Raw genomic sequence first — 23,012 nt, forward strand, 5'->3', positions numbered from 1 at the left:
CCAACAAGAATATCTTGAATCACCCTTGAGTCGCTCGGATGGTGCCTCAATCTTTCTGTAGAGGCCACCGAACTTGACTTGTAATGCTGCTACATCAACAGAACTTTGTATTGCGGCCTGCTGCACTTCCTCTACCAACTTTTCTATCATCGGTCATTATACTACTAGACGCATCGTTCTTTGTGTCTATTGCAGTGTATTTGACTTTTCCTGAAGTGATAGAGTAAGCTAACAGGCTTCCTCTATCCATGGTTGTAGTCTGGCCTTGAGAAGGGCATCTTTCCTCTGTAGCTCTTCAATCTATGATTGCAGTTGTTTTCCTTCCCGCAATCGTGCGAGGCATTGGACTAGCACCAAAGTGAGCGTAGTCACTCTGACTTCATCAAACTTGTGTTGTGTCACCCAAATGTCTATGTTAAGCTTTTGCAGGTTTGGGCCCTCCTGCAGATTCGTCCATAACTCCATATCCTGATCAAATATCATCGCATAGTCTATGATTGCTGTATCCAATGTGACCATGTTTTACCTAATAGTTTCTCTGTGTTGCTCCCAGACCTCTCACAGAGTGGTTGGTTGTAACTTTAGCTGAATCTTTGAGATCTTCATATTAAAGTCAAATGTGACTTTACCAATCTTGTCTTTGGATGCGTGGACCACAGCAGCTAATTTCCAGATTTTTGTTGTTACGGTGGCATCCTCCAGAATGTTTAACTCTGGAAGTGAATGGCACACCTATGTGATTGTTGTCTCCAGGCTCTGACTTTGTGCTGGCATATCTTCCTTTTCTTTCAGAGCCTGAGATTTCTTCGCAAACATTTTCTTGTTGTTTACTTTAACTTCACTTATTACTGCAAGAGTGTGTTACTCTCTGATCTGAAGCTCATCCTAGACCCCCTGATGTAGTGCATGGGGAGTTTGAAGTGACAACGTGGCTAAGTTTACCCTAATGTCTTTGACTGTACTCAACATGGTACGATCTTCCTCTGATTCCACACGGACTGATCCTTCTGGTGAAGGAATCACTCTGACGACCAGAGTCTGTTCCAACTCCAAAAATTTCTCGCTTCCTTGTGCTAGGATAGCTTTCACCCCACTCACTTGCCCAACGCTCACTTGAATCATGTTGGTCTAGATCTACAGGTCACACAGATCCTTATGGACACTCCCTAGCATCTACATGTATTGATGTTCAAACTGTTGCCACAAATTTGTTGTGGTGTCTCTGACCTTGTCTCCAATCTCATCGAGATCACCCTCGGTGAGGATCATCGAGTCAATGCACACTTTTTTATTTGATTTATGCTTCTTTCTTGGCCCAACAGTTGTCTCCTTATCGCGCTTCCTCATTATGAAGGGAGTGCTATACTCCTCTCCACCATCGCCTCCATGTCCCAATAACTCTTTCTGCTCAAAATGCTAGGAAGTTGAAGCTTCGACTTCCTCTATGCCAGTATGCTCTGCCTCAACACACTCTTTCGCAATGCACTCTTGTTCTGCAACTGCCTTAGCATCAACTTCTTTCTTCTTCTATTCATCCAATGCTCGTGTTGCCTTCTTTGCTACTTCCTTACACTTCTATGCAAATGTCGTCTGGGGAACAGAGCTCTCTGCACCCTTACTGGTACTTGCACCAATGTCCGTGGGTTCGCACCACTCTGGTGGCCAACTACCCACAATCTCCTGCACATTTGTTTCTAAGACTAAGTATGGCAGCTTGTGCCATATCTGCTTAGGGTCCTTCCTTGCCCTGATTGATACATTGTGGAAATCGGCCTTGAACTTTGCAAAGGCCCGTAACTGCTCGAACAAGGTTGGAGACAACTTTGGCCACTGACTGATTACTGTATGAAGATCCATTTCCATTAATATCTAGAAAATCTTTGATTGTTTGATCTGCTCCAGATCCTTTGTCGACCACAGCGAATCAAACTTTGCTGCCTCTGGTAAATCTTCTACCTGCGGAGGAAACTGACTATCCTCCATCAATCTCCATGTTACTAAGACATTGACTACAGGAGCCACGCATAATGAAAGGGCATACTATCCTCCTATGCTTCACAAGAGTTCACAAGGAACTCCTTAGACAAATACTGTGCCCAGTTATATTTTACTCTCTTCGTGCACTAGGCATCTAATGACACTACTAGCATCGGGACTTCATCCGCATGACATTTCCTCATAATCTTTCCTAGAAGAATTTGGGCAGAGAACTACACTGCCTGGTCCTGAATGGAACGGATAGAATATCTGTGCAACTTTTTTACTAAATCAAACTCTACCTTCATCTTATCTGCCAACTCCTTTTCTCCATTCTTCCCTCTAAGCTCCTTGGAAGGGTCTACCCCTTTATAGGATAGCTTTGTAATCCGATGGATGAGCCTATCTATGATCAGGATGGGTTCTTCAAGCCATAAGAACCCATCATGCACTAGCATGAGAAACTAGCGTACACACATAGTGTTGATGATGGACCTGTGAAAATCTAGTATGCAGAGCGTGTGTAGCAACCCAGCTTGCTCAACACGTTAAACCCATTTCATGGGTTCCAGCTGTGTAACTTTAGTCTCTTCATAATAGATCTTCTTCATGTAGTTTTGAGTAGCCAAATGAGGGAATCTATAATGGTCCATGAAATCCCAATCCTCCATCTTCAGCACTGGAATGCGCACTAAGACCATGCCTTCAAATTCAACATGTTCTGGTAACAGGGGCATCGAGACTATAAAATTTCCTGAGTCAGGGTCTTTTTTTACTTTTGTCTTCCCTTTCCATGGAGGGATATACTCTACGAGGCATGTGATAGGCTCTCCCTCCTCAGAATCCAATTCCTCCACTCCTTGGAATTCTTCTTCCTCCAGGCCCATAATTTTCTCCAGCTACTTATCCTTCTTCTCCTTCTACCAAATCTTTGGGTTCTTCCTCAGCGAATGTCTCACCGGGACAAGTTTCTCCTATTTTTATTTTGTATCTGATTGCGTCGGCCTAGGAAACCTTAGCACCATAGGCACAATGGGTGTAGCCTCCATGCTTGTTATTTCAGGGACCGCCATGTTAGAAGACGACAACTTCACAACTAACAAATTCTGTGGAATTTATGGGAGTCATTCGTTCAGAGAAAATTTCGAGGGCTTCTACAAATAAGTTTACAAACGAGGGTTGTGATAAGAGTTCTTCCCAATCTTCACGCTTCATAAACTTACAACAGCAAGGTGTACAAAAAAATTTCAGAATGCAAAGTGTTCTATCACGGACTAACATGCCCAATTTATAGGCGGTTTTGATTTCAAATCTGACTGACCCCTCCAATTTCTGATCATAAATGCATCTTTGGCGGTAGATCTTCAAATATTTTCACCACAAATGGCGCTGACCCACTCCTCTTAACATAATTTTTTCCATCAAATCGTGAATAGTAACTCCAACGTCTAGTTTTGGACCCGTTTGCACGGCGCCATACTCCATAGCACAGCTCATCAGTGAAGATTCACCTGTCGCACTCTTGTCTTCAATCACGCATCCTACCTAATATGTTTTTATCCTCTTCAAGCAACATATTTTATAGTCCCACAATCCCTTAGAGTTGCCTAGATTACTAAGACTTTCCTGCTACCATGTAGTCATTGCGCAGGGGTAGGATCCCCTGCATACAACTTCAGCCTACTGCAATTCACTTTTCCAGGGAATGGTTTGTCATTCAGCTTTGCAAACTAAACTCTACCAGCATTCGTGATATCCTTAACAACATGTGGGCCCAACCAATGTATTTGAAATTTCCCTCAAAATTTAGTGAACATGCTGTCATATAGCAGCACTAAATCATCTATCTTAAAATTGTGCCTCTTAATATGCCTATCATGCCATTCTTTTTTGCATTCCTTTTGCACTTGTTGGTGAAATCATGCAAGGAAGTGGTCCTCTTCTAACTCCATCAGTTGCGTGAGTCATTCCTCCTAGGTCGTATGACCCGCCATCACTTTCAAAGTTGTAATACGTAAACTTGGCACAATATACTCCATAGGCATCACTGCCTCAATCCCATAGACCAACCTAAACGATGTTTGGCCTATCAAATTCTTGCAAGTCGTCCTATATGCCCATAGCACTACTGGTAAGTGCATATCCCAATAATTTCTCTACATGTTGCAAACCTTCGTTAACACATTCTCTAAGATTTCATTAAAAGCTTCTACTATTCCATTCACCTGTGGGTGATAGGGCATGCTCTTTTGATGATACACCTGGAATTCCTCAAGCATCGCGCTGATCATTTCATTCAAGAAATGTGTACCCCTATCACTCATCAATATCTTAGGGCATCCAAACCGTGTTAAGACATATTCAAAAAAAAACTTTCTAGTGGTGACAGTTGTACAATCCTTCATTGGATGTGCTTTCACCCATCTGGTTAAATACTCAGTTGCAGTAATGATATACTGCGCGCCCATATTTTTTCCTAGTGGTTGTATTGGACCTATGAAATCAATGGCCCACTTATCAAATACTTACAACAAAACCTAGGGATTTAAAGGTAATTCATCTCTTCGTAGAGGTTTTCCCATCCTTTGGCAAGCATCATACGCCTTGTAGTATGCATTACAGTCCTTATGTAATGTTGGCCACCATAACCCAGCACGAAAAATCTTCTGCACGGTCAATTTCCTACGTAGTGTCCTCTAGCCACTCATCCATGTGCTTCAGCAAAGATACTAGCACGTTCAAACTCAAGAACATACCTTCACAGTATTTCATTTGTTCCCATATTATACAAGTGACCTGCAATCACTGAAAAATCCACATAACGAACTACTAATTCCTCCTTCTGCTACATATAATAGCCTTCCAAAGTTGTACCCGTAGTTAAAAACTGAATGATATTAGCAAAGTAGTCATCTACGACCTGCACTGAAAAGAGTTGTGCATCTGGAAGTCCTTCCTCCAAACAATTTCGTTCTTCGCTTATGTCAATCCTTGACAGATGGTCATGTCCTACATTCAACCTTCTCAGGTTCACAATCACTTAAAAGTCATATTCCTGAAACAACAATAACCATTGGTATATCTTCCCCCTCAACACAGGCTTATTGACTAGGTACTTGAGCATGGAGTGATTTGTATATATTTTAAAGTGTCCACCCAACAAATAATGCCTAAATTTTTGCAGCACATAGACCATCGCTAGCCCTTCGCACTCTATAGTGGAGTAATTCTTCTTAGCCTTGGAAGGCTATCAAATGATCAATTTTTCCTTATCTTGCCTGTGTTAATACCACGCCTAGCACAATGCAAGAGGCATCTACATGCACATGGAATTATTTCTTCTAGTGTTGGAACGCCAAAATAGGCGCAGTTACCATCATTTCCTTCAAAACATCTAGACTGCATACAAAATCTTCATCCCAGCAAAATATCACATCTTTCTTCAATAACTTTTCCAGTGTGCCCTAGTGTTGCACGCAACTGTTTTACATTCCCAGGAGCTTCCAGATTCACAATGACAGTGATCTTCACGAGGTCCACCATAAATCCTTGCTTAGATGTGACATGGACAAGAAAAATTCCAAATGCCACATAGAATATGCTATTGGGTAGCGGAGGTCTCGCATAATAGTTTTGGGGCTTATAGCCTATAAGTTAGGATAATAGTATTGTAAACCTCTGAAATATATGGAGAGAGAAATGTAATAGGTCGAGCCAAAGGGTTGTCTGCCCAAGAAATTGTATAGAATAATGGGAAGTAAGTCGGCCTGCCCTTGGTCCGCGGGCCATGGGAATGTATAATAGAGCGTGGCTCTAAGGAGAAAAGGCAGTTCTTGTTTTTTATCTTGGTGCTATGGGTTTGTGAAGACAGTATCTTCTGTGTCTGTAAGTTTGAGTCAAGGGTGTTGGGGAGTAGGTAGAGGCTCTGCAACTGTGTGCGCGGACCCCTGCAGTTGAGTGCGCAGGTTATATCTAGTTGTATTGGTGACAAAGTTGAATAGAGATAAGTTGGTTCTGAAACACTGTGTTGATTTTGGAATATTGTGGATCTGGTTAATTTATGGTCAATATATCTGCTTGATCTGCGTGCTTATGCTTATATTATGAGTTTATGCAAATCTATAACCTTTTTGGGTGCGCGAATTGGTTATCTTTATTAAATGTTTGCTTAAAGACCGTAAGAAGTAGATATGATCTGTAACAAACTCAGTAATAATAAATATTAAGGAATTGCCTTGTTCCAGATCTACACGGAAGCACAGTGGCTTGAGGCCACAAAACGGTGTGAAAACCTTCCAAGCCACATCAAGACATCCCAAGGGTGCAGAAACCTGGTTCCAGAACCCTCCCCTGCTACCTCGGGCGAGACCTCAGTCTGCGCTCTACGAGTTGTTGCCGAAAGGGCCGATAGCTACAGGATTTGTTTGGCTAAGTAACTCTTTTGAACCTGGGTCAGGCCCATATACGCCAACAAATGGTTCCATTGCTAGGACTGAGATCTGCCTGAGGGATGTTTTGATGTCTGAATGCTGGAATCCTACGAAGAAAGAAACAGAGGATTGATTGAATCAGGAGCGGTACGAGTTTATAAGAGGTCCTAGTGCACCGACGCACAAACCAGAAGTTAAATATGTTGAGTGCGATTCAGTTTCCGGTATTCAAAGGAGCAAGAAGCGAAGATCTAGAACAATTTTGGTTCATGGTGACAATAGTATGGGAAGTGCACAAAGTTATGGACAACAACATCAAAAAGGCTACCTTGGTTAGTGTGTTGTAGGACCGTGCACTGACGTGGTATATAAAGTACTCAAGTGATCACCCGAATTGCAAGGACAATGAAGATCTAGGCTGAATTGAAAAAAGAATTTAGCTAGCTAAAATCAGAAACACAGTCGATCATAGGGTTCAAGGAGATCGCGATGATGCTTGGTGAAACTCCATGGGATCTAAATTAGAGATTGAAAAGTACAATCTGTGAGGCAAACATGACACTGTCAGATGCGCGGCACTATGCATGGTTTGTGGCATCATTGACAACACATCTAAGGATGGCGCTGTCACATTAAAAGATCACAACACAGGCTAAAGAATTAGAGACAGCGATGAGGTTGCACTAAAATCCAATATAGGATCTGGGGTTGGGAGTTCAACAAATCCACGTGCAAATACAAAACCTATGTTTAGAAATATAGAATTTAAAAAAGGAAAAGGTGCCCTGACTAGAGGTCCAAGAGGAAGTGTGGTGTATAAGGTGTAGAAGCCAGGGTCACGATAAGGATCAATGTCTGGTTTTTACAAACTATGTGGTAGTGGGGGGACCAACGCCGTTGCGACCAGAGGCACAAGCAGGGCCGAGTGCGGCACCCTCTCTCTAGTGCGCAATCTGTCCAATGGGAGGAAAGCACAACATGGACAACTGTCATCTACTACCAAAATTTAACCAGACCCCCTAGCAGTTATTTTGCAACTGTTGTAGATCGGTGGGCCACAAGGAGCGAGACTGCCGTAGTTATCAATTGTTAATCGATCGGTCACCTGCCTATAGAATGTAGACTGAAGTGTGAGGTCAAGATCCAGCCATGGTGATAACACGTGGTGGGTTCCAGGGATGTGGACGAGGATGAGGAGGAATGGGGCCAAGAAGGGGTCTCGGGCAGCTAATTTGTTACAACTGCAGAGGACCAGGAAACTACGTGCGGGATTGTACCAATCCGACCATAACATTGTGCCTATACTGTGAGCAGTTCGATCATGAAATGATGGATTGACCCACATTGATAGCACAGATATGGGAGAAGAGGGTAGTGCAACCAACGACGACACAAAATGTCGAAATGATGAGGGTCGAACCGTGCGAGGAAGACCCCAACATAAACATGGTGCTCAGAAGTGGCACAACTACAAGGGAGGATAAGAGGAAAGTGACCAAGGATGATGCTGGGGTTTGCAAGGAAACAGATCTGGAAGCTAGGAAGAGCTTTGCAGAAGTCTTTACTTTAGATAGTAAGGATCAACCCAAGCCAATGAGGGATTCCTCAATGCTAACTACCTTTTTAGAGACATGTATGAAATTGCTTTGCGAAAATTGGGCAGTTAAAGGACTACAAGAATTGATAACTAGGTGCGCAGGGTTGAGTGAACCTCGCGTGGTCCAAAAATTTGGGAAACAAGCGTCGCAGACTGGGCGAGAAATAAGACTAACGGCACAGATTCGAGAATTTGAGATGGATCAGATCATTCTAAACTTGGGCTCAGATGAAAATGTACTTCCTAATAGACTTGGGAATGCATGGGCAAACCCACACTACAATGGTCTCCTATTCAATTATGGATGGCGAATCAACAGAAGATTCTACCCATGGGAAGACTGCAATGTTGGAAATAATACTGAGAGGGGGGGGTGAATCAGTATTATCAGAAAAAAAAATTCATTTTATGCTCAGAAACATATACGCTACTTCAGTTAAGTGAAACAGCGTGTACACGCTACTGTGTCTAAAGAAACCAGCGTATAACAAGAAAACTTATGATTCAGTAGCTTATCTTCAGTAAATGCATCAGGACATTATTAACCATGATAGTAAAACAGATGCAGTATAATAGAACAGATCATCACACAGAAAACACACACATGAACACCATGATATAAGGTGGAAACCCAATGTGGGTGAAAACCACCTGCTGCAAGTCGTCTCTATCTTTCTTTAATATGAAACTTCAGTTTACAATCTCTTGTACTGGTGCAGCCTTATACCAGTACGTAGGCTACAACCTGTTGAAGGCTTCAACCTTCTCTCATTCTCCAAACTTCCTTGGAAGGGAGCTCCAACCCCCTTTGCTCTTGTACTAGCTAAGATACTAGTACGTAGGTGCTGGCCTACAATCTTCTTTCCTTCAGGTACCACTTTTCATACATTTTCAGACTGGATATTCCGGAAGCACAACATTACAATCTGAAGACCACAATTCATTCAACTTTCACAATAGATCATTGAAGCACAAAATAACCAATACTAGCATCATCAATCTTTGAATCACTGAACCACTGAAACCCTGTCAACACCAGTCACCAGAACACAGAGCAGACTACAGAACTCTGCAATAGCAGTTAGACCCAACTACAACCAAAAATCAAACTTCAAAGATATACGCTACTTCAATGAGAGAAACCCGCGTATACACGCGCTTTTACCAAAGACAACCTGCGTACAGATCTAAAAATAAATTCTCTTAACTTGCAGCTGTACCAGACATCAGTTAGACCCAGAACATAACATTGCGTCAGTATGCAGATCTAGAAATACGCATAATCAACCATATCATAATAGTGCATTTCAAACCATTAGATCCCGATCTGTCCTTAGATCTAGTCTTCCATCAACCGGTGTGATCTATCCTTAGCTTAGATCAAGCAACCCAGAACCTGCATACTGGATCTAATACTTCATCAGATATTCAAGACTTTTCAGATGTACTATGCCTAATGATCTTCTTCTCCTTATATAGCCTTAGGCCTTGCTCAATACCAAGGGCCAAAACCATAGAAATCCAATACCATCAACTTCAAAACTAGGGATCAACACGTCCGTCGAGACACCATGGTCCAAAACCATAGGCACAACTTCCAAGGAATAACCGCCACGGACCAAAGATAATTTTTCCACATACACGCTATTTTACTGAAGCCAACCTACGTGTACACGCGACTTGGTATATAGCGAGCCTGCGTATACGCGACTTGGTATATAGTGAACCTACTTGTATACGCGACTTGGTATATAGTGAACCAGCGTGTATATATTTTCTCTTCATACTTGTAGTCTGATCATCAATTCCTTGCTGCTATCCTTCTGCACTATGATTTGTCATCAGTTTGATTTGCCATCAAGGCCAACACTTGTCTCATAATGCCAACAATCTCCCCCTTTGGACTTGATGGCAACCCCAAGATCCTTAGAACCATTCTCCCCCTTTGTCATCAAGGGCAAAGGGCTGTGCTCCCCCTGTGAATGTGCTGATATCTCTGCTCTGCTGTGCTGAACATGCTCCCCCTGACTGTAGGCAAGATCTGCAAAAGATGTTCTTCAAAAAGAACCACTTATACACCCTAAAGGACCTTCCTATCACCAAAAGACTCAATACATACATCCATACTCCCAACCAAGAGGGGATACATCAGAAAATAACAACCAATTATATTACATCATTCATCCCAGGCATAGTGGGGAAACCAACATAGGTCGTTACATGACCTTGACACCATAAAAGAGATATCACAAAAGAGATACATGACATAGAGACAAAAGATCTAGATCAAGACTTATGAAAGTCATCAGCAGCATCTGATAATCATCTTTTAGATCAGCAACCAAGATTTCCTTCTGTGCTCCTTCTCCTGAAACCAACAACAGTTGTGAACTAGAACCAAAAACATCTAAATGCCAACAATGCTTTATTAGATTTTAAGCTGCTCCCCCTGAAATTGTGTCTGCTGCACCCCCTGAAACTGTGCCTGAAGGATTCTGGCATACCCATCTCAGACCTTCTCCAACCAGAGTTTTCCCTAGCTGTTCAAAACTCCATATACGCAACTTCACTTGCATAAGACGGCGTATGCACGTGGATATCCTTTATACAACACGCGTACAACATATACGCGACTTTCCCCGCATAAAACAGCATATGCACGCGGATATTCTTTATACAACACGCGTACACCAACTTTTCTTTAGAACAGACAAGCTTTAACAGCAAGATGAAGCATCAACTACTCCCAGCTTTTGTCTGAGATATTCAAAAGTTTCCCTGGGCAGTGGTTTTGTGAGAATATCAGCAACTTGCTCCTTAGAAGGAACATACTCCAACTTGACCTTCTGCTCAAGCACTTGTTCCCGGAGGAAGTGATACTTGATTGGTATGTGTTTGGTCTTTGAATGCATGACTGGATTCTTTGAAATGCTGATTGCACTTGTATTATCACATAAGATAGAGACTGGTGGAGTGCAAGTGATTTGAAAATCTTGCAAGGTCTGCATCATCCAAAGAAGTTGTGTGCAACAAGATGCCGCAGCCACATATTCTTCTTCAGCTGTAGATAAGGCAATCGAACTCTGTTTCTTGCTGAACCAAGATACTAATCTGGAACCCATGAAGAATGCACCACCACTTGTGCTTTTCCTGTCATCCACACTTCTGGCCCAATCTGCATCTGTGTAAGCATGAAGAGTGAGATCTGTATCTCTAGGATACCATAGGCCATAGTTTTGAGTCCCTTGAAGATACTTGAAGATTCTTTTGACTGCCTGAAGATGAGTTTCCTTTGGGTTGGCTTGAAATCTTCCAACAATTCCTACTGCATGCATAATGTCTGGTCGGGTACCTGTCAAATAAAGAAAACTCCCAATCATGGATCTATAAGTTGGTTGATGAACTGCTGTTGATTCATCATTTGTACTGAGGCTGCATCTTGTAACCATGGGGGTACATACTGGCTTTGAATCTTCCATGCCATACTTCTTCAAGATCTGCTTGAGGTACTTGGTTTGAGACAAGAAAATACCTCCTTCATTTTGTTGGATTTGCAATCCAAGAAAGTATGTCAATTCTCCAAGTAATGACATTTCAAATTATTTCTGCATAACCAAGGCAAAATTTTGACTCATAGCCTCTTCATTGCTGCCAAAGATAATATCATCTACATACACAACAAGTATTAGCAATTTGTTATTTTCAACTTTCATATAGAGATTGCTATCTGCTGATCCTTTTGAAAAGCCTTGTTGGTGAAGATATTTGTCCAACTGTAGTACCAAGCCCTTGGAGCTTGTTTGAGACCATAGAGAGCCTTTTTCAATCTGCATACAAGGTTTGGATCATTCCCAAGAATGAAACCATCTGGCTGCTCAATGTATACTTCTTCTTCTAAGTCTCCATTCAGAAAGGCTGATTTCACGTCCATTTGAAATACCTTGAAGTTTTGAAAACTTGAGAGAGCAAGGAACATTCGGATGGCCTCAAGTCTTGCAACAGGAGCAAAAGTTTCTTCAAAATCTATTCCTTCTTGCTGTGCATACCCTTTACAAACAAGTCTAGCCTTGTTTCTAATTACTTCTCCATTTTCATTCAATTTATTTTTGAAGACCCATTTTGTCCCTGTGACATTCTTATCTTTTGGTCTAGGAACCAATTCCCAAGTGTTGTTCTTTTCGATCTGCTGAAGCTCTTCATCCATTGCTTTGACCCAACATTTATCTTTGCATGCCTCTTTCACATTTTGTGGTTCAGTGGAAGAGAGTAATGCCAAATAGCTTGAAGCTTCTGCAATTGTTCTTCTTGTTTGTACTCCTGCTTCTTTCTGTCCCACAATCTGAGATTCTGGATGATTCTTCTGGACATATCTGGATGGAGTCTTCTCTTCTATTCTTGTCTACTCCTCTGGTTCTTCTTGAGGTTCTTCTTCTTCTTGAGGTTCTTCTTCATCATTCTGTCTTTGAGGGTAGCCTTCATCTTCTTCGATGTCTTCATGATGAACTTGCCTAGGAATGTATCCCTTCTCATCAACCACAACATCAATGCTGTCAACAATTCTGCCAAGTCTTTTATTGTAGCACTTGTATGCTTTGCTATGTGGAGAATAACCAAGAAGAATGCCTTCGTCTGCTCTTGGTTCAAGTTTGCCAAGTTGCTCATCAGTATTCTTAATATAACATTTGCTCCCAAAGATTTTGAAGTGCTTCACCGAAGGAGTCTTACCACACCAGAGCTCATGAGGAGTTTGAGTGCTGTTTACTCGGACATTTGTTTTGTTGAGAATAATAACCGCAGCATGTGCAGCTTCACCCCAGAAAGTTGCGGGAGTACCTGATTCATCAAGCATAGCACGAGCCATTTGTTGGATTGTTCTGTTCATTCTTTCCACAACTCCATTTTGCTGCGGAGTTCTAGCTGTAGAGAATTCTCTTCTTATCCCATGTTCTTCACAGAAATTGAAAAATTCATTTGAGGTAAACTCCCCACCTCTGTCAGATCTGAGGCACTTAATCTTGTGTCCTGATTCATTTTCAGCCAAGGCTTTGAAGGATTTGAATTTTTCGAATGCTTCATCTTTGTGCTTCATAAGTCCTAACCAGACAAACCTAGAGAAGTCGTCAATGAATAATATCAAATATTCTTCTCCTCGAGGTGTTCTTTTTCTCAATGGACCACATGTATATGTATGTACTAGCTCAAGAGGCATGCTAGCTGATCCTTCCTTCTCCGGAAAATTAGTTCTGGTTTGCTTTCCAAACTGACATGATTTGCATATGGTGTTGTCTGGAATTTTGATATCTGGAAGATCACGAACTGCCTGATATTTGCATGCTTTCCTTATTTGTGGAAAGCTTAGATGCCCCAACCTCCGATGCCATAGCCAGTGTTCATCATTCTTGCTCAAATAACATTGTTGTTGTCTTTCTTCAAATATGTATAGATTATTTGGAGTCCTTCTTCCTTTGATCACTGTTTCACCTGTATCAAGATCACGAACACAACATCCATTTGATCTAAATATTACCTCTATTCCTTGATCACACATCTGACTGACACTCAGAAGATTATGCTTCAATCCATCAACATACAGAACATTTCCAGATTTGACCTTCTCTTTCAACGGAGCAACGCCCTTTCCTTTTATGGCTGCAGAGATATCGTTTCCAAAAGAAACTTTCTTTCCCTTTTCTAATGCGGTATATGATTCAAGTTTTTCTTTGTCCCCTGTCATATGCTTCGAACATCCGCTGTCAATGTACCATAGACTTTCTTGACCTTCTGCATAAAAGGCTATCCCACATCTTTCTAGTTGCGGTTCCTTTATTCTCCATGTTCTGACATTTGAGGTTTGTTCCTTCTGAGTTGTCTTCTAGAACCTGCTCCTGCATTCAGAGTCTTCATGACCAAAGTTATTACAAATAGAGCATTCAACTTCATTTTCAAGAACCGAAAAGTTGTTATAAGTCCTTTTCATGGTTCCAGTCATACTTCTTTGCTTTTGAGCTTCTCTAGTCATGATTGTCTTGTAGGCAACACATTGAGCTGCTTTGTGACCGAAGTTATGGCAAGAAAAGCATTGGCCATTAAAGAAATTTCTCCGATAATCAGATCTATCATCCAACCGATTGTAGCTTCTATTGACATCCATTCTTGGGGAAAATTGGGAAGATTTTACCTGTGGCTGATTGTAGCTTCTATTTGTCCTTAAGGTCGCTTGTCCCCGAACTTCTTGATAGTCTTTATTTGTTCTTGAGGTAAACTGTCCCTGATTCACCTGATGACTTTTATTTGGTCTTTGTTCGCTCCTCCTTGCTGCATCAAGATAACTTTTAGAGGTAGAAGCTTGAGATGTTTCTCCATTATATCACAGACCTGTCTTGATCAGAGGAGAACGCTGCACATTGATAATCTCATCCAAGGTTTCAGATCCTTTAACAAATTTAAGATTAATTTCTTTTGTTTTCTCAATCTCCTTTCTAAGACAAACAATCTCACATTCCAATTTTTCAAGATGTTTTTCCTTTTCTGCCAGTTGACATTGTAGAGAATCAATAATAGCACTTTTCTCTTCTAAGCAAACTTTGAGATCATTCATTTCTTCATAAAAGCCTTCTACATCTATAGCATCCATGTAATCATCATCTTCAAAAGCCATTAAAAGTTTATATCTATAACCTTGTTCATCTTCGTCACTATTTGAAAGACCATCACTATCTTCATGAGTGTAATAGCTTTTCTTCTTTTCATTCTGTTTCTTGTTCCATTTAACAGGTTCCTTTCCCTTTTCATTCTTATCTTTGTGAGGACATTTGGCAGCATAATGACCTACTCTTCCACAAGCAAAGCATTTAAAAGGTAACTTACCTCTGAACCTTCCAGAACCCCTTTGAAGATTTCTGACAAAATTTGATTCTTCTTCTTCATCTTCTGGCACGTGACTTGCTTCATAATAATCTTCTTTGCCCGAAGCCTTGAAAGCAGCTTCTCTTCTGTCTGATGGACCTCCTTTTCTCATTTCATAAGCAGTTAGAATTCCGTGAAGCTGAGACATAGTAAGAATTCGTAGATTTTCCTTTTCTTCTATTGCAGACACTTTAGATTCAAATTTGGGGGACAATGATCTTAGAACCTTTTCAACCACAATAGCCTCTTTTATTTCTTCACCCAAGTTTTTCATGCAATTAACAATCTCATCTACCCTAAGGAAATAGTTAGCCACACTTTCATCATTATACATTCTGAGAGTCTCATACTTAATCCTGAGAGTTTGAAGTTTAGCACGCTTTACCTGTTCGTCTCCTTCATAGCTCGTGACAATTTTGTCCCATATTTCTTTTGCGGATTTATAGTGCATTACCTTCATGAATTCCGATTGGGATATACATCCTAGAAGGGTACTGACTGCTTTTGCATTTGTTTCATACTTCTTTTTCTCGGCTGCATCTGTAGGAGTAGCTGAAGGAAAAGCGTAGCCTGTCTCTACAATGTCCCAAACTTCTGTGCCAAGAGATTGAAGATAGGCAGTAACTCTTACCTTCCAATAATTGAAGTTTGTCCCATCAAAAACCGGTGGCCTGATTGATGCTTCTCTCTCGTAGTTGCTCATGATGAACGATCTACCTTCAAGCGATCAAGCTTCTCTGAAGGACCTGCTCTGATACCAATTGTTGGAAATAATACTGAGAGGGGGGGGTGAATCAGTATTATCAGAAAAAAATTTTCATTTTATGCTCAGAAACATATACGCTACTTCAGTTAAGTGAAACAGCGTGTACACGCTACTGTGTCTAAAGAAACCAGCGTATAACAAGAAAACTTATGATTCAGTAGCTTATCTTCAGTAAATGCATCAGGACATTATTAACCATGATAGTAAAACAGATGCAGTATAACAGAACAGATCATCACACAAAAAACACACACATGAACACCATGATATAAGGTGGAAACCCAATGTGGGTGAAAACCACCTGCTGCAAGTCGTCTCTATCTTTCTTTAATATGAAACTTCAGTTTACAATCTCTTGTACTGGTGCAGCCTTATACCAGTACGTAGGCTACAACCTGCTGAAGGCTTCAACCTTCTCTCGTTCTCCAAACTTCCTTGGAAGGGAGCTCCAACCCCCTTTGCTCTTGTACTAGCTAAGATACTAGTACGTAGGTGCTGGCCTACAATCTTCTTTCCTTCAGGTACCACTTTTCATACATTTTCAAACTGGATATTCCGGAAGCACAGCATTACAATCTGAAGACCACAATTCATTCAACTTTCACAACAGATCATTGAAGCACAAAATAACCAATACTAGCATCATCAATCTTTGAATCACTGAACCACTGAAACCCTGTCAACACCAGTCACCAGAACACAGAGCAGACTACAGAACTCTGCAATAGCAGTCAGACCCAACTGCAACCAAAAATCAAACTTCAAAGATATACGCTACTTCAATGAGAGAAACCCACGTATACACGCGCTTTTACCAAAGACAACCTGCGTATAGATCTAAAAATAAATTCTCTTAACTTGCAGCTGTACCAGACATCAGTTAGACCCAGAACATAACATTGCGTCAGTATGCAGATCTAGAAATATGCATAATCAACCATATCATAATAGTGCATTTCAAACCATTAGATCTCGATTTGTCCTTAGATCTAGTCTTCCATCAACCGGTGTCATCTCTCCTTAGCTTAGATCAAGCAACCTAGAACCTGCATACTGGATCTAATACTTCATCAGATATTCAAGACTTTTCAGATGTACTATGCCTAATGATCTTCTTCTCCTTATATAGCCTTAGGCCTTGCTCAATACCAAGGGCCAAAACCATAGAAATCCAATACCATCAACTTCAAAACTAGGGATCAACACGTCCGTCGAGACACCATGGTCCAAAACCATAGGCACAACTTCCAAGGAATAACTGCCACGGACCAAAGATAAGTTTTCCACATACACACTCTTTTACTGAAGCCAACCTACGTGTACACGCGACTTGGTATATAGCGAGCCTGCGTATACGCGACTTGGTATATAGTGAACCTGCTTGTATACGCGACTTGGTATATAGTGAACCAGCGTGTATATATTTTATCTTCATACTTGTAGTCTGATCATCAATTCCTTGCTGCTATCCTTCTGCACTATGATTTGTCATCAGTGTGATTTGCCATCAAGGCCAACACTTGTCTCATAATGCCAACATGCAAGGAATTACAGTTGATATAGAAGGCGTGAGCACCCGAACGGACGTTGAGGTAATAGAAATAGTGGATAAAAGTAGCCCTTATCCTGCGTTGTTAGGGATAGACTTGGCCACTGATATGAATGGGGATATTAATTTAAAAAAGCATAAATGATATTTGAGAAGAAGTCACTCCGCGTAGTCATTCTGCTAGACCCAGCTGAAGGACAACTGTACATTGAGCCTGTGCGCGACGAAGGAAGTGATGATGAATTAGACTGTATCTACAAAATTACCACACAAAATCAAGATTGGGTCAATCCGACTGTGGGAGGAACAATATCATAGGGGCATGCAGAATCCTGCACCGAAGATTCAGATGAGGAAGATGAGCAGTGGCATAATCGATTGAACGGGGTAACCACGTTAAACTGCAATATGATGACTAAGTCACTATATTGCATCAAAGCTCAAGATTGCGAATTGCCAATGTATGATGGGCTCACTGCATTAGAGGAATTCCTGACCAAATTTGAAAGTGTGGTTCCAGAGCCCCAACGGTTTGATGCGTTGTGATGGGCATTGCGCACGACGCTTGCGCGTTGGTGGGGCACACATGAAGGAACTTTTGACGATTGGCACAACTACAGGCGCATGATGCAGAAAATATTTGGGAACTCGAAACTACGAATAACTGAGAAATATGATGGATGTGATGATCCGCACATGCACCTTACCAGATGGGTCCAAGCCTATGGAGAAGAACCTCAACCGGAGTGGGTACACTTATTTTATCATACCCTGTATGTCATTCCAAGGAACTGGTATACTGAAACTAAGCTCCCACACAGTACAGGCGAATGGGATATGTTGCACAAGGTTTTTTGTTAATGTTCCTCTTGGAAGATCAATGGATGGATATGGTGGATGACGCGTTACAGTTGGTGAAGGCCACTATCTTCAAAATACCACTGGAACTAGAAGAAATCGTGCAGCCAAACTAGTCAAGACAGTTGAGCCAGGCCCTCGAATTTTACAATGTGCAGGTAGAAGAGGATGAGGACGACCCTAGGAATATCAATATTCCAAAAACATATGGGAGTCGTGAGGTTCATGGACTAGAGATTGAGGATCCAAACATCACCGTGCCATTGAAAATGAAACAAATAAACATCGGAACTGAGGAAGAGCCAAATTATGCAACGCTGGGGGACTATTGGGACGATGCCACAGTGGAAAAGTTCGTCAAATTGCTTCGAGAATATCAAGAATTATTCCCGACTAAAATCACGGAGTTAAAAGTGATCATTGGTGACTTGGGAGTGATGAAGATAACCTTGAAGCTGGATGCGAAGCTAGTTAAGCAGCGACCTTACTGGTTGAATCCAAAATACAAAGCGAAGGTCCGAGAATAATTGGACAAGATTCTCATAGCCGGGATAATTGAACTAGTGGAGGATTCTGACTGGGTAAGTCCTATGGTGGTACAGGAGAAAAAATAGAAAGGTAAAATTCGCATCTATGTGGATATTTAGAAGCTCAATGATGCATTTGTTAACGATCCATTTCCGATGCCATTTATAGACAAAGTACTAGAAAATGTGGGAGGACAGGAAGCCTACTCCTTTACAGACAGCTTCTCAGGGTACCACCAAATCAAGATTGCACCGGAGGATAGGAGCAAAACAACGTTCGCTACTGAATGGGGCTACTTTCAGTATACGGTGATGCCCTTTGGGCTAAAGAATGTGCTAGAAATATTCTCACGCGTTGTGGTAGCAGCATTCAAAGAGTTTATACACAAGTTCTTAGAGGTATATCTTGATGATTGGACTGTGTTCGAGCTGGTTAAGAAACATACCGCAAGCTCACGATTAATGTCGGATACTTGCCGACGGCACCAGAATGCTCTTAACCTAAAGAAGTGTACATTCCTCATCCCCTTTGGAAACTTGCTCGGCCATTTGGTTTGTAAGCAAGGCCTGATGGTGGATCTGGCAAAGATTGTTGTCATACTCAACCTGCAGGCACCACGAAGTGTCAAATAACTGCGCGCCACACTAGGACACACTAGTTACTATCGGAAGTTCATAAAAAGATATGCACAGATCACGACACCAATGGAACAATTACTGAAAAAGGATGCTATGTATTGCTAGAATGAAGAATGTAACAAAATTCTAGAAATATTTAAGGAAAAGAGGGCATCAACCCCTATACTGGTCTTTCCAAAATGGGACATCGAATTTCACATGCATGTTGACACGTCGTGTATCGCGTTGGGAGCAGTACTCACATAGGAAGGAGCAAAAGGAATCGATCACCCAATCGCGTTCACAAGTTGCCAATTGTCAAAAGCTGAGAAGAACTATTCCACTACTGAACAAGAAGGATTGGCGATGGTATACGCGCTCCAAAAATATCGTCACTATTTTCTCGTAGGACACTTTAAGATGTATACTAACCACTCTGCACTAAAATACCTAGTGAATAAGCCTGTGTTGGGGGGTCACATTTGTAGGTGGTTGCTATTATTTCAAGAATATGACTTTGAAGTCGTCGTAAATCTGGGATGTCTAAATGTAGGCCTAGATCACCTGTCCCAGACTAAGAACAACGAAGAGCCCACAAACTTAGAGGAAGGACTACCAATGCATAGATATATGCGGTGCACATCCCAGATGGCCATTTTGAGGATATAATCCACTTCTTAACCATAGGAAGTGTGCCGCAGGGATATTCTGTTCAACAAAAGAAAGAATTGGTGATAAGCGCAACAGATTTTACTGTTATTGCAGGGCACCTCTACAAAATGGGCAAAGACGAAATATTACGTAGATATGTACATGAATTCGAGCGAGGACAGATTCTAGCTAAAGCACATGGGGGGGTTGCTGGACCCGATGGGCGATCAATTTTGTGGGGCCGATCACACCTCCAGGAAAGACGGGGGCACGAAATATCATCATGGCCACAGAGTGCTTGACTCGATGGGCGAAAGCACAACCGGTTAAAGACTGCACAACCGCTACAACTGCGAAATTCTTGTTCGAGAATGTGATAATGCCATTTGGATGTCCGAAAATTCTGATGAGCGACCGCTGAACGCATTTCGTGAATGAGACTATCAATGTGCTCACTGAGGAATTTAAGATATACCATCAATAGAGTATGCCATACCATCCACAAGTAAATCGGACCATTGAAGCATTTAATAAAATCCTGGAGACAACATTGACCAAGGTATGTAATGCACAGCACAACGATTGGGATTTACGCATACCTACTGTGTTATGGGCATACCGAACAACATGCAAAAATTTGACAGGCCAAACACCTTTCTGGTTAGTCTATGGTAAGGAAGCCGTCTGTTATAGACATTTTTGGGCACTGCAACCCCAAGCATAAAATGTCCATAAAACAAGGGCTCCTATGTCCCTAAAAGTGTTGTTCCAACCCCTAAAGGAACAAGGTCAACTGATTACAGCTTCTCCCAGAAGTTCTCCATGAAAAGCTACTCAGAACTGGTCAAAACAGGATCATTTCAACTGCTCCATAGGCAAAGTTCGTTGCATCTCACCTAAGTACACTCAGTGGGTGTGTTGCATTTCAAAAATCCCTTCTATGGGGTGCGATGGGCGAGAAGAGACAAATGGCAGTGTCAATCCGCGAGGTGGAGAAGCATGGAATCTTCCAGAAACTTCTCCTGTTACACTTGCCTCTCTGGATTCAACCAAGGATGAGTAAGAGATCATCAATCTCCAAGTGGAAGCAAGAACTATCAGAGGGAAGACACTAATCAAATCACAAGCTGACTCATCTCCCTTACAGATATCTATATATGGATCCCTCATCCCAGAGATCCAGAGGTTGGAATTTTGCATCTTGTAAGGAATTGTTGTTGGTTTCTTGAGGCAACATCATAGTGTTGGGTGATCTAAGCTTTGTATGAGGTGAAGAAGGGCTTACTTGCTGAGAGGATGATGCTGGGTCAGAACAACTGGTTGCAACTCTCTTGGCTCTTTCTTGATTATCAATAAAGCTATTCAAGTTTTCCTCCATACTCTTGTGTAATCTATATTTTGTGCATTTGTATGGTCAATTTACATTTGATCCTAGATTGTTTATGATAATAGATCCACATTCTCATATAGTGTTATGCTGCTTTGATTCTACAGGTACTCTGTAAAGATGGGTATACAATGAAGCAAGTAGCAAAGGACTATCAAAAGAGAGAGGAATCGAGCAAGGAACCAAGCGCAAGACAGAGGTTGGTCTCCTTTATTCTTCTCTCATCTATCTTCCATAAAGGAAAACGAAAGTAGTTTTACTTTATTTCTTTCTAAGGTAGCTACCACACCTTAGTGGGATTAGCAGTTCTGCATAGACACTTTTCCTTGTAACAAAATGGTGACTCTGCTGGGGAGCGACTAGGTTGTTTGTTTATCTACATTTGTTTACTTTATAAACTTACAGACGGAGCCTGAAGTTGAGCTAGGTAGCTTTCGAACTGTATTTGTTATGCAAATGCAAAGTAGATAAATGCCGCTTCAGTCAATCTCTGGGTTTTGTTTATGAATTAAACAACTGATTTACAAACTCTCTAATTGCCCTTGTGGTGGCTCTAGTAACCTCCTTAGATCTACCCCTGTTGTTGATTTACTGATTACCACTTGCTCGGCCAAAATCCCTGAACTGAACTGCAAACTGTGACCTGGAACCCAAGAAAAGTCTCGTTTCTAGCCCAGCACACTCTCTGTTCTGTGAATCTCAAATTTAGCGCACTTCCCGAGTGTAGTGGGTGCGCTGCATTTCAGATTCACTGTGTTACAGGTGTGCTGATCAGACTAGGCATTGTACCTGAATTTTGGTTTCTGTTCACTCTTTTCAGATCTATTCAAGAATTTTGCTACCTGTAGTTAGTACACCTTTGTTTGAAACCCCTTTCCTTGTTGTTATTCCGCCTCTAATGTGCAAAGAACTGTAAATGTTTTTGTGTATTTGTTGAGTCATTTTCAGTTCTCCTTTGCAAAAAAGTAATGTAATTGTACTGTCATTTATTGATTTGAAAGTGTCGCAAGTGTCGTTTTCAGTCATAGAAGAGAGTCTGATTGCTCTTGATAGTCGATTACCCTGTTACTATTGTATTTGATCTGAATTAGTAGTTTTTCTAGTGTCGAAAGCAAGTTTTCATTTCCAAATCGGAAAAGTGTTGTCATTATCTTCATTTTTTAGTTTGAAAAGAAACTTGTTAGTAATTGTCGCTTTGAAAATAATTTAGATTTGCGCATTAGCTTTCTTTTATCATTCACATATTAAGAAGGCTGAAAACAAATACATGCATGTGCATTTGCATTTAGACTGTTTGATTGGTTTGATTTAGGACAATGCATATAGTGTGTGCTCTTTGCTCTTTGTTGAAAGAATACTGTCTCTCTTTCCTTAGTAGCTAGAATTTTCATTGCACAAAGAAGATAAAAAGACTGTTTATCATCTTAGATTGCATTTTAGGAATTGTACATCTACATCACGCGGTGAACCTAAAAGGAAAATTTCTTAAGCAAGATCAACTATAAAATAAATTTAATGAATCTAACAACGCTTTGGAACCTAACGCATAACATCTAGAAGTCTAGGCTAGAGACGTATTCCGGCGTCGCAAAGCCTGGTAACTGTTGTTCTCACTGTTGGTTAGGTGATTCCTCCACTTTGAGACAATAAGTGCCAGTACGGACTTGTGCTCCCACATACCGTCGAGTATATTTTGGGAGACCAAAATAGGCTTAATCCTTTATCTATAGGAAGCCGTGTCTGCCG

The sequence above is a fragment of the Pinus tabuliformis genome, chromosome 3_2 (assembly GCF_031772625.1).
Source record: "Pinus tabuliformis cultivar Carrire ecotype Pingquan chromosome 3_2, CPIR1, whole genome shotgun sequence".
Taxonomy (NCBI): Eukaryota; Viridiplantae; Streptophyta; class Pinopsida; order Pinales; family Pinaceae; genus Pinus; species Pinus tabuliformis.